The sequence below is a fragment of the Chelonia mydas genome, chromosome 2 (assembly GCF_015237465.2).
Source record: "Chelonia mydas isolate rCheMyd1 chromosome 2, rCheMyd1.pri.v2, whole genome shotgun sequence".
Lineage (NCBI taxonomy): Eukaryota > Metazoa > Chordata > Testudines > Cheloniidae > Chelonia > Chelonia mydas.
Genome location: NC_057850.1, coordinates 108,925,153 through 108,939,027, shown reverse-complemented (window position 1 = coordinate 108,939,027; position 13,875 = coordinate 108,925,153). Strand labels below are relative to the sequence as shown.

The following is a 13,875-nucleotide window of genomic DNA, read 5'->3' as shown; positions in this document are numbered from 1 at the left end:
CTGCGCCCAACGGGGCTCTCTGTCCCCAGGAGGCAGGGGAAGCAGCCGCCTGGCCCCACCCGTGACAGGCCCTGGAGGTCCCTGGGGCTGCACAGAGCCAGGCTGTCCTAAACCTCTTCAAGCAGGGAGCCAGCCATGCTGAGGCTTGTGTTGCACTTCAACATTATATCTCCTTGTATTAGCAGTTTACTCACACCCCGGTTCACCGAGCCATGCCCCCAACCCCCTGGTGTGGACGCAGCTGGCTCAATGGATGCGTGCGGCTCTTGCCAGACTGAATGTTGCTCAGGGTGGTGGCCTTCCTACGCCAACAGAAAACCCCCTCTGGCAGCGTAGGCTGCCTCTACCCTACCGGGCTGTGCTGACATAACTGGGCTAGCATAGGGTCCGTAGCATAGACGTAGCCTAAAAGCTAGTCTTCCTGTGGCATTGCTCTGAAATAGCTATTCATGAATAACGGCCTTTGTGGACACTTCTATTCTGAAATAAGAAGGATTTTTCCCAAATTTTCCAGTCCGCTTTCGAGTTCTGTCTGGAGTCTCTGCTGGTGGGTCTGGGGATGTGTCTGCACTGGCGGTAGGTATCTGGCCACAGGTATGCTGTGTAAAGTGACCAGGCTGGATGTGGTGGCAGGCCCCATGAGAGAACGTTTGGGCTGTAGTACATCATGTTTGCTGTGGCCCCATCCCCTCTCATTTCACTTTATTTACACAGATGCTACAACATTTGGAGGATCCTGGGAGCTTGAGGCCCTGGTACAACTGTTCCCCCTTCCCTTCTGTCAGCACTGTGTGGCAGTGATGGAGGAGGTTGAGGTAAAAGGCAACAACAAGGACTGTCTCAGAATTATTCATTTCCGAGTACAATATACAATTATAAAAATATATTTTGGTATCTTATTTCTAGGCTAAAATGACTCATCTGATTCTGTGACTGGAAAATAATTTGAGATACCAATATTAAGATTAACACTATTTTCTCTGCTATGTCCACCTTTGTTCCTGATTATACCATTTATTTCACCATGCGCAAGGCACAGGAGATGGGGCAAACTGTGTGCAAAAGTGGCCACAGACTAAAGTTCACCAACCTCCATGCACTGTGATGCTGCATCTGAGCACAAAGGATGATAGGCTGTCCTGTATACAGAACTCAGTGGATATGAACTATTGTAATAGACAGTGTGGGCTGGCTAGATGAAAAACACCTGCACTAGATAATTACCTAAAAGTATGCATTTGACAAAGGCACAGAACATGTGTGAAGTAAAATAGCTTCTAGCTGAGTGGTGGGCAACCTGTGGCCAATCAGGGTAATCTGCAGGCGGGCCACGGCCACTGGGAGCTATGGACGGCCATGCCTGCAGCCTGTCAATATAAACAAACTGTCTCGTGGCCCGCCAGCAGATTACCCTAATTGGCCACGTGCAGCCTGTGGGCCGCAGGTTACGCACCACTGCTCTAGCTGCTTAAACCTACGTAGGGAATAATATAAGCCAGTATGAAAGTAAAGAACACGTCAGCAGACAGGGGAGGTCCCAGAAAGAGGTAGCAGTCCAAGTGAATAATAGGCAGCACAGAGTGAATAGGAATAGGCAGTCTGTCAAGAATAAAATAGGGTTCTGGAAAAACTTCTTGAGACTAAATGGAAAAAAAGAGTAGAGAACTAACTAGTGGAATGTCACCACATGGATGGACATTAATGTTCTTGCTGCAGTTAATTCTGTATGGCGCATCTGCTTCTGTTTCTCTGGGTATTTGTTCTGCATCCATCAGCATAGCATTTGACCACTATTATTAATTAGTATTACAGTAACTCCTGGATGCCACTCTCGAACAGGTCCCCCTGTATTGTCCATTCCTGATTTGGTGGCAGCCACACAAGAGACATGAGCAGAACAATTCCCAAGCTGCTATGGTGGGGGATGGTGCTCTAGGAAGGCTGCCAAGCAGGCTCTGGTAATCACAGACACCTTGTCAATTTCTGCATCTCTGTAACAAACAGAAGCATACCCTTTGATGGGCAGGTTGAGCACCAACTGGTTCCTACCAATACTGGTTATACATGATACAATTTACGATCCATTTGGGAAGGACAGTCACATGCATATGACATACAATGTTTTTTGCATAGTTGTGTGGGTTTGTTTTTTAAACTTGTCCACTGATCAGAACAATGAAGGTCTCTGTATTATGTGTCCCTCTCTTGTCCTATATTTTTTCCTGTCTCTCCCCCACTCTGTCTCTCCTATTCTTATTCCTTACTTTCTCACTTTGGCAATGCCTTTAAAGTGCATTGAGATCCTTAAAAGAAAAGCACTACAGAAGTACACTGTACCATCATTACTACTTTAACTCTTCCTTTTGCTCCTGTTTATTTCCTGTGTCTGTTTCTTCTTATTCTGGGTCAAACTACCAGCAGCAGCCAAGGATTAACACTGCTACAGAAATAGACTTTACCGCCAGATGTGAGGTAGAATGAAACTGACCAGGATCACATGATTCCAGTCCATTCCTTTTGGCAGCTTTTCCTTGGGAAAACTTCTGTGTGTGTGAGAACAGTCATAGTGCAAGGCTGTTCCTTGGAATTGTCTTGATTGCTAGTGCACATCACTCATGTGGAAGGTGGTGTATGAATGGAGACACATGGAGGGAGGCTTAGAATTAGAAGCTAGTCCAACACAATCATAGAAATGTAGGGCTGGAAGGGTCTTTGAGAAGTTATCAAATTCAATCCCCTGCACTGAGGCAGGACCAAGTAAACCTAGACCATTCCTGACAGGTGCTTGTCCAGCCTGTTCTTAAAAACTGCCAGTGACAGGGGTTCCACAGCCACCCTTGGAAGACTATTCCAGAGCCTAACTAGCTGTCATAAATATAAAGGGAAGGGTAAACACCTCTAAAATCCCTCCTGGCCAGAGGAAAAACCCCTTTCAACTGTAAAGGGTTAAGAAGCTAGGATAACCTCGCTGGCACCCGCCCACAATGACCAATGAGGGACAAGATACTTTCAAAGCTGGGCGGGGGGGGGGGGGGGGGGGGGGAGAAACAAAGGTTCTCTGTCTGTGTGATGCTTTTGCTGGGAACAGAAAAGGAATGGAGTCATAGAACTTAGTAAGTCATCTAGCTAGATATGCGTTAGATTCTGTTTTGTTTAAATGGCTGATAAAATAAGTATGCTGAATGGAATGTATATTCCGGTTTGCGTGTCTTTTTGTAACTTAAGGTTTTGCCTAGAGTTTTGCCTATGTTTGAATCTGATTACCCTGTAAGGTATTTACCATCCTGATTTTGCAGAGGTGATTCTTTTACTTTTTCTTCAATTAAAATTCTTCTAAGAAATTGATTGCTTTTTCATTGTTCTTAAGATCCAAGGGTTTGGTTCTGTGTTCACCTATGCAAATTGGTGAGGATTTTTATCAAGCCCTCCCCAGGAAAGGGGGTGTAGGGTTTGGGAGGATTTTTTTTTGGGGGGGGGGGGGGAGAGAAGAGAAGACAACATTTCCAAGTGGGCTCTTCCCCTGTTATATATTTATTAGGCGCTTGGTGGTGGCAGCAATGAAGTCCAAGGGCAAAAGGTAAAATAGTTTGTATCTTGGGGAAGTTTTAACCTAAGCTGGGTTTAAAAAAAAAAAAAAGCTTAGGGGGTTTTCACGCAGGTCCTCACATCTGTACCCTAGAGTTCAGAGTGGGGAAGGAACCTTGACACTAGCTTTATAGGTAGAAAGTTTTTCCTAATATCTAACCTAAATCTCCCTTGTCACAGATTAAGTCCAATACTTCTTGTCCTACCTTCAGTGGATGTGGAGAACAATTGATCACACACCTCTTTATAAGAGCCCTTAACATATCTGAAGACTTATCAGGGCCACCAAAGCCTTCTTGTCTCAAGTCTAAACATGCCCAATAATTGTAAACTTCTCATAGATCAGGTTTTCTAAACCTTTTTAGTGTTTTGTTGCTGTTCCCTGGAATCTCTCCAATTTATCTTCTTTCTTGAAGTATGGCATCCAGAACTGGAAACTGTACTCCAGCTGAAGCCTCACTGGTGCTGAGTAGAGCAGAACAAATATTTTCCATGTCTTACATAATACACCCCAGACCGATATTAGTCTTTTCCACAACTGCATGACATTGTTGACTCATTCAGTTTGATCCTCTATAACCCTCAGATCCTCGTCAGCATTGTTATCCCCTAAACAGTCCCCCGCCCCCCAATGTGTAGTTGTGCATTTGGGTTTTTTTCCTTCTTAAGTGAAGTACTATGCATGTCTCTATTGAATTTCATCTTGTTGAATTTAGATCAGTTCTCCAATTTGTCAAGAACATTTTGAAATTCTAACCCTATCTTCCAAGTTGCTTGCAACTCCTCCCAGCTTGGTGTCATCTACAACTTGTATAAGTATACTCTCTACTCTATTATCCAAGTAATTAATGAAAATATTGACCTGATGCTTTGAGGGGCACACTTATCTATCCATATAGACACAAATACTCTTTTGCAAATAAAAGGTCCTTCTAATATTCTCAGATATCTTTCTTAACTTAAAAAAATTCCCAGGGCTGTAGTGCTAAATAGTGTTCTCTAGGGAAGTGAATGTCTATGACTGGAAGATGTTGCTTCTTCCACCAGTGCAGATTTGCCGTAACCAAAACATAATCATTGCTCTGTATTGAAAACAGAACAGCACATAACATCTTATGATGAGATGTTTTCTGCAGTTATTTGGTTGTCACCTTTCTTTTCTACCAAGCACGAGCAGAGATACCTTTTCACCAAGATTGGCAGATGTGACTAGTGACTTTGGATAGCTCAATTTTAGAATGCCCAACTTGAGATACTGAAGATTAATCCCCTTTAAAGTAAGTTCTGAGCAACCAGCCTCTGAAAATTAAGACCTCTGTATGTGTCTGAAGATGGAGACCCAGAAATGATGGTCAAATTCAGGAGTGATATACATGGTGCTACATGTCAGTAAGTTGGTCTAAGTGTGTACAAGATGGAGTAATTTACATGGGAGTGGGAGGAGGAGGTTGCAGTAGGTGGATGTAAGAAAGCCCTAGGAGGTTCTTTATTGTATATGTTCTTACACCTGTTACTTTTCCTGCTGTAACCCCTCCCTTCTGACACCAGCATGTAAAATACACCAATTTACACAGATTTATATGAACATATCAGATGTAACATCCTTGGCCTAGAGATGTTAAGTGACATGCAAAAAGCTATACAAGGATCAGGTGCAGAGTCAGGAATAGCACATGCAAGTGCTGACACTCAGTCCCCTTCTCTAAATACTGAGATTAGACGTTCACCCATACTTTTTGTATTTGCTTCCATCTATAAAAGCCAAACATTTTTCATGAGCATTCAATAATTTATGCAGTTCTGATGCTCAGGTTAACATGCCAGTTGTTGATCACTGCAAAATTCTGTGCAGATGTGGTGACATACAATCTGCTGCTACGTGTAGGATCTGCTCCTCTTATGTCATCTTCAACCTTTTAAAGATTCCTTGCAGAAAAATATATTCTCCCCTTCTCTCTGCACCTTCAGGAATTCTTAGCAGCATGCCACCTTTTAATCTGAGCTTGTTTTCCAGGTCACCAATTTAATTTGAGCATTCCACATTCTTTAGTGTTCTCAAAATAGAGTCATTTATTATTTTCATGTCTTTAAAATGTTCTTTCATGCTTTAGCAATGCTGAGCCAAAGCTTTCAGATTTCACATCAGTAGCCATTACCACCCAGATGACAAAAATCTTTCCTAACATTAGTCCTCACTATTGTATGTCTAACATCATTTGATAAATCAAATCTCTAACCCTCAATCCATGACCGCTGGAATTTTGAGAACAATATGTTGATACTTAAAGCACACCAAAATTTTTTTAGGCATAACACAGCATTTATCTTTCATCTTCCTGGGAAACTAACAAACACCATTTAGAAAAATCAGGACTGAGGGCATTAAATTGCCAAAATAATAAAAGTAGGACACACAAAACAAGCAGGTAGCTGTTAAAAGCTTTCTGTGATCATGACTGACCAATATGTAATGAACAATAGACCCGATTCTGACACAGTCAACATTTGACATTTACCACACAGTAGCTGAGATGACCAGTTTCCTCCCATATTTAGAATAGAAAATACCTGTGGTAACTGTATGGCCAGCTACCAAATATTACTTCTGTATCTCTTAAATTTTTAAAGGGACACAATCAGCATAATCTTTTTAATGCACTATTACAAATAACACCCAATAAAGAGATTAGAGAATATAAGTATTACTGGGTGCATTTTATTCTACTTGTCTATAATCATTTTCACTGTTTCCCCTGTGAAGTCTATTAATTAGTCATCTTCCCCTTTTGTTTGTTTGAATAAAAATCACACTCACTGTTAAAATTTAAAAGTGCAAAAATCTGGTGGCAGAGCAGGTTTCATAGTGGATTGGTGTGGTAATGTAAGAGGTGTTTTCAGGAACATGTCAATTAAGAAGACTGAGACAGTCATCTCTTTTCTAAGGTGAACAAAGGGGAGATATGAGAGAGGTCTGTAAAATCATGAATGGTGTGGAGAAAGTATTTACCTTTTCACATAACACAAGAACTAGGGGTCACCCAATGAAATTAACAGGCATCAGGTTTAAAAACAAACATAAGGAAGTATTTCTTCACACAATGCACACAGTCAACCTCTGGAACTCATTGCCAGGGGATGTTGTGAAGGCCAAAAAGTATAACTGAGTTTAAAAAAGAATTAGACAAGTTCATAAAGAAAGATAGGTCCATCAGTGGCTATTAGCCAAGACAGTTAGTAATGCAAACCTATGTTCTGGGTGTCCCATAATCTCTGACTGCCAGAAGCTGGGACTGGACCACAGGAGATGGATCACTTGATAATTGCCCTGTTCTGTTCATTCCCTTTGAAGCATCTGGCACTAGCCATTGTTGAATACTAGTCTAGATGGAACTCTGGTCTGACCTAGTTTGGCCATTCTTACATTCTGCTCTCCTTTTGCTGTGTTTTTGCAATGTTGCTTTTGATTGTGTCTTTTTCTAATGGTGAGGCAGAAGGGAAGGCTTTAGGCTGCAGTTGTGCTTTCATGATATCAGTTAACTGAAAATGGAAAGACACCTACAGTTGTTAAAAATATCCTGGGATCCACTTTCAGTATGAAATTGTGTACCTAAACTTTCCAGTAAAGCAGAGCCGGATGTCCCATTTCAGTGGCCTAGTTTCTATTATAATGCTGATATATATTGACTTGATATTTCAATGCTGTTTGTGCACTGCTAAAGAACAATTTTCCAAAGAACATTGTTATTTGATTCATTACCTACTTTATAAAGCTCAGATATCAGCTTATTAAATGACATTGTAAAGATATCATGCCAAGTATTGGAGCATCTTAATTTTCTGCTAATAAATAATTCTGCTAACTTAACGTATATTTATATCATGTCCATTAAATTCATGGATCTATTTTCCTTTCTTATATAGTTCCATATTCTAGCAACAATACAAACCAAGACATGAGTTTTAAGGTGGTAACTTCACTATCCAGGTCAGTAAAGTCATGTGGCTTTCTGCCTCATTTTATGTAATACTATTACAGCCAGATTATTATTAGCCAGAATAGTACTGCTAGTTGTTTTGTTTTATGGTTTAACTACAGTTTTATTACTCTTTGCTGTTGGTTTTATGGGTATGATGCAAAGTTCAATTTACACATGCAAAAACTAGGTTAAAAACTTCATTAAGGCTGAAAAGTCAAGCACTCAGAAGTTAGGAAACGCCAGAATTAAGGTTGCCTGTGCAACCCCAATTCGGCCCCTTTGTGTGCATGAATTAGGACACAGTCTAACTACATGATCTCACGCTATTTTTTTTCTTATAGCCTACGACCCTTGCCTCATTCAGGGGCATAGAATGGATGGTGCTCAATGAGTGAGCAACTGTTCAATAGATCATTTTTTCTTGATTGTTCAATGTGTGGCTCCAGGCCTTGTTTACTGCCTACTTCAAACCTGGCTCTGAAGATAGAATTATCAATTTCCTCACAGGCTTTTTTATAGTGCTTATTGTTATGGTGTCAAAGAGCTTCACAGATATTAATGAATTTATTTTCACAAGACTCTTGTGAGATTAGGGAATATTATTTTTCCCCTGAGAGATTAAGGTCAAAAGTCTATGATTTTGGGTGCCAAATTTAAGATGCCTAGGACCTTATTTTTCAGAGTAATCAACATTATATAGCACTTGATATGTTCAAAGCATAACACCCAGTGATTTCAGTTGCTGCTGTGGGTGCTCAGGGCTTCTGCAAATCAGACCCCAAGGCCTCATGTCAGGCACGTAGAAAATGAGCAATGCAATTTGTAACCATCTGTTAAAAGTTTGGTTTAAGTGACTAGATTAGCATCACATAGGAACTCTGTGGCACAGGCAGGGATACACAGCAGTTCTTCACTCACTTACCTTAGTCAGAGACCATCCTCACTTTTTCAGAAATCCCCTGCCTCATTCACTGTACACCTTCCAACTTCTGCAAAAATAAGGCAAGGGTCCTACAGACAACAGTTTCCTTCACTACACAACCCTGATTCATCCCCATAGCAGGTCCATCCTATGCAATGAATGAGGCATAGGTCCTGTGGGAAGACCACTATGTGATCATGTAATCAAAAACTGTGTCATGATGAGTATACACAAGGGGGCAAATTTAGGTTGTAAAGACAACCTTACTTCTAGCATTTCCTAACTTCAGAGTGCTTGACTTTGCAACCTTAATAATATTCCTTTAATGTAGGTTTGTGCGTATCATTTTCTAGTTTTTTTAAAAATCTGAAACAAATTCCATCATGTGCATCATATGGACATCCATATGGGTCATCAGGATTGGAATTTAACCACATAATCTGCTGCTAACAGCATTAATGGAGTAATTGATAGCAGTAGTAGGTTTCAGAGTAACAGCCGTGTTAGTCTGTATTCGTAAAAAGAAAAGGAGTACTTGTGGCACCTTAGAGACTAACCAGTTTATTTGAGCATGAGCTTTCGTGTAGCTGTAGCTCACGAAAGCTCATGCTCAAATAAACTGGTTAGTCTCTAAGGTGCCACAAGTACTCCTTTTCTTTTTTCAGTAGTAGGTTGTAATCCTCTCTGTGGACCAGCACTAGAGAGGGCTGAGACATTTTGCCAGTAGGTTTCACAGATATTTGCTGACAGCAAAGGAATGATGAGACTCAGGAATCTGGGGTTCCATTCCAGACTATGGAAGGCTCATCTGCTCATTCCTCCTGAGTGTGACCCCTTCTGCACTGTCTCCACCAACCTGTCACTGTCTTAGTCCTGCCTCTTCCCTATCCGTGGCTCCTCATCCCAGTCCCATTCTCCTTACTTTGTCAGTCCCAGTCTCCACTTCTCAGGTATCCAGTTCCTCACTCCAATTCCAGTCTCCTTGTACCACCATTCCCAGTTCCCCTCTTCTCCCCACCATCTCTTTGTCCCCAGTCTCCTTGCCTAGCCAATTCCAGCCCCCCTCTTGGCTCTTCATCCAATCGGTCTCTCTCCCCTGGCCTCTAGTCGCCCCTTCTTCTCCCCCGACTCCAGTCTCCCTTTATTTCCTCTCCCTGCTTCCCCCACCCATGTTCCCTTTCTTCACTGGCTCCCAGTCCAAATACCCCCTCCTCAGGCTTCTCACCTAGTGTCAGTGCCCCCTGAAGCTCTTCATCCCAATTTCTTTGCCAAGCCTGTTGCAGATCCTCGTCTCATCAGGCTCTCTCCTCCATCCTGGCTCCAATTCTACACGTCACACCCTGCTGCCCACATTCACGGTCTCCACTGGCTCACAGTCCAAATATCATTCCCCAGGCTCCTCATAAAGTCTGTGTTACCTCCTCACTCCTCCTAAATGTTAACTTACTGCTTTTTGATTGGATTACATAACGTAAATGCTTCAGCCAATCAGAAACCATTTAAGCCATAAATGTAGTTTATAGAGACTATGCTGTACTTGTATGGATAAATTAGCTTCTGACTGGCCAATAAGTAGTGAAATCATATTTGTCACTAAAGTGAGCAGATATGACACCCAGAGACATTATTGAGCAAGGTGATATTGTTGCAGTCATATTTGCAGGTAGGCAATCACATTTTACTAATCTGATGGGTGAGCAGATGATCATTAATTCCCTGATAAAAGTTTCTCTCTCACTCACAAATAAAAAGGACCTATGCTAAAATACATGATTTTAGGGTTGTAGAGTTATTTGCTCAAAGACTAGTGTCACGGTGCGAGACTCACCCCTGCGGCGCCTCCTGCTGGTCTCTCAGGGGAATTAGCTCTTCTAGCCTCCAGAGCACCCTCTGCAGGCTGGTGTCCCACTTGCCGCTGGGCCCAAGTCCCTCCTGGACCCTGGTGCCCCTTTCAGGTCAGGGTGTCTTCCCCTGGCAGTACCCCCACAGGTTTCTGGATCTCCGTTCCCCAGGGAACCCACACCAACTATCCCCACCTCACCTCAGTATATGGCTACTGCCCAGTCACCACTAGCCCCCATTCACTGGGGCAGACTGCAGTATATAAGCCACTCATCACAGGCAAAGGGGGAGTTTGGACCTGCTGCCTCTGCCTACCCATGGGCTGCCCCCTGCAACTCCAGTACCCTTTTGGGCCTTCCACTAGGCCTGCAGCCTGGGGGTTTCCAGGCCAGAGCTCCCCAGCTTCTCTGGCCTTCCCCCAGCCCTGTTCCACACCAGGTACTTTTTCAAGCTCCCCAGCAGCCAGGCCTATCTCCCGCCACAGCTAGAGGAGACTCTCTGCTCTTGGCCCACTGCCCTCTTACAAGGGCCAGCTAAGCCTGATTGGGGTGTGGTCACAGCTGAGGCTGCTTCCCCCAGTCAGCCTGGGAATTGCTTGCTCCCAGCCACAGCCTTCTCCTGGGGTGTTTTAAGCCCTTTAAGGCCAGAGCAGGTGACCACCCCTCTACAATTAGGAAATACCAGGATTAAGGGAACAGAATGGAGGTTGCACAGACAACCTTCTGTTCCTTGTACACTAAGTGAATTTGTTATGGCAGCTGGTGAGATACAAATGTGGAACCAATATGTGTTTTTTCTAAAGTTCCTTTTCAGTGTATAATCAGACTTTGAGCAACAAATACTGTCACCTCCTTGATTTACAAGACAATCTGATCATTGTTGAAACAAGAAGTAGAATTTTTCTTTTGTGTTTGGAACTTGCAGGCTTTGAGACTACTCAGTTAAATAATTGGCATGGCATTATCTGAACAGTGGATACAAAGACAGGAATCAAAAAGTCATCTGACTTTTATCCTGCATTTTGATTGGATGAAAGGATCCATTTATATTATAATAATTTCCTTATCCTGCAATAGCATTCTATTCGACTGACATGAGAGTTCTAAGAGCCACTTACAAGCTTTCAGAAATACACTTTTAGGTCAAACTCTTCAAATCAAATAATATTTTATGTCACACAGAGTGAACTACTCATGAAAAGAAATGGTTGTCTTCTGCCACTGAATTCAATAGCAGGAATTCCCTTGACTTCTTTTTTTAAAAGTTAGTTGTGAGAATAAATCATGAACATCCAAATTATACCATTTTCCTCTTTTTTACTTTGCCTGTCATTTCCTGTGTAACATATGGTCACACATGAGATGTTTTATCAAGAGTTGTTTCCTCAAGTTATCAAAGTGGAGCATAAGACATTTATTTGTATTATATCTAATGTCAAATCTATAATATTTCTTTGCTAATATATAACTTAAAACCCAGTAAAAAAGTTAACTTATACTATTCTTAGTCAGTGCTGAGTACATCAACTGAGGTACCAGCATGAGCCAAAACAAAATAGGGAAAACTACCTGGTTAATTTAATAATTAAATAATAAGTTAATAATTAAAGCTTATGCTCAAATAAATTTGTTAGTCTCTAAGGTGCCACAAGTCCTCCTGTTCTTTTTACCTGGTTAATGCATCTCTGTAGTTATCAAATGTGCACTAAGCACTATTGTTTGCTGCATGTCAAATTCACTTTAGGGCTATTAATAATGTTTGAGAAGACACAGCTGTGCCATCCTGGTCAGGTCACCCAGAATTGTGAGCCATTGTGTTCCTGCTTTGCCTCAGCAAGAATGAGCTTTGCTGCTGCTAAGCTATGTGTCAGCTCCCCTACACACCAGCTTCTCTGCCTTGCCAGCAAACTCTTCAGGACTCTACCGGTCCAAACTTTGCCTTGCAAGTAACAATCAGTGAACCTCAATTCCCAAGTTCTCCAGAGACATCTTTCTGCAATGTCTGTCCCTCTCACTGGACGCTCACAGAAGGTCAGTTCACTTCCTTCAAAGAGACAGAGCACTCATCAGCCTGTTAGATTAGCTGTGGAACCACACTTCACTTAAATAAAACAGCACTGAGATGGTTTTGTAATCAATTAATTCTTGTTTTATTAATACAGAACATAGGTTTAAGTGAAAGTTAGAGTGAAAGATATGAAAGGTTACAAACAAAACACATTTTTAGTGACTAAAACTTAACTTCAGCAAGTTACAATCTTTGTCTAAGCAGGTTTCTCACCTACAGTCAGTTCCCAGAGAGATCCACCTTTCTCAGATTTTAAGAGCTATGGCCTCTTGTGTCCCTCAGACAATGGATGCCAAAATGACTTTGTTTCTGCTTATATTTCCCAAAGTCCATTGTCTCTATTTCAAGAGCCAGGAAGGCTTCCTGAAGATCCAGCCCCCCTCCCCTGCCATGATCATTAAGTGGACATCTCCCCCATTTGCTAGTTTGTTGGCTTTGTTTACCTTCTGTGTAAATGTACATCTATTGTTTCTGGACTCAGCTTACTCAATTTACATTGGAGACACAGTCAAGCAGGCGAAACAACATTTCTTTGTCTGGGATTGGCAAGCAGTTCATACCCCAGCCTAACACATTTTAAGAACATATTTCCAGCACACATCTAGAATTCTTTATACACCACCTGTACATATATCATGTAATAACGTTAGTGACAGTATAAGGTGTCATATGCAAACCGATCACACGTGACATGTTTTAGATACAGATTATGACAACAGTGAATTGGGGCAATGAGTATGTCACTCCTGGTGCGAGGTCACAGGGAGTTGGCTCCCTGGGTCACAACAGCCCTGAAAGCCTGTTAGTTATGTACGCTCTAAAACAGTGGTTCTCAAAGCCGGTCCACCGCTTGTTCAGGGAAAGCCCCTGGCGGGCCGGACCGGTTTGTTTACCTGCCGCGTTCGCAGGTTCGGCTGATCGCGGCTCCCAGTGGCCGCGGTTCGCTGCTCCAGTCCAATGGGGGCTGAGGGAAGGGCGGCCAGCACGTCCCTTGGCCCGTGCCACTTCCCACAGGCCCCATTGGCCTGGAGCGGCGAACCGCAGCCAGTGGGAGCCGCGATCAGCCGAACCTGCGAACGCGGCAGGTAAACAAACCGGTCCGGCCCGCCAGGGGCTTTCCCTGAACAAGCGGCGGACCAGCTTTGAGAACCACTGCTCTAAAAGACTCTAGGAATTAATATCCCAGTATTTAGCAAATGAAAGACAAGCAAATTACTGATCTGCCCGCCTTTGTTATTAGAGTATTCTGCACAAAGGCATTCTGATACACTACTACCATGCTACTGAAGTTATCTGCAGTCAAGACATTGGAGTGGATTATTCTCAGCCGTAGCTAATAAGATTGCAAAAAAAAAAAAAGGGTAACAAAGTCGGTTCCATGCAGTACCAGAATTACCTACTGTCATTAATCTTTTCTGTGAATAGATTTTTACAAAAAACAAAGGGCTTGATTTACTCTTCCTTACACCAGTTTCAGGATGA

At 42.5% G+C, this 13,875-nt stretch overlaps 1 long non-coding RNA gene across 3 annotated transcripts in view; it reads left to right on the top strand.

The window, feature by feature from the left end:
* Positions 1-434: 434 nt before the first annotated feature.
* The window catches only part of LOC119565502, a 38,665-nt gene continuing 25,224 nt past the window's right edge, over positions 435-13,875 (top strand). For all 3 annotated transcript variants that reach the window (XR_006288662.1, XR_005224173.2, XR_006288663.1), the window contains exons 1-2: positions 435-815; positions 7,507-7,570. This is a non-coding gene — a long non-coding RNA (uncharacterized LOC119565502). The remainder of the gene's footprint in view (positions 816-7,506; positions 7,571-13,875) is intronic.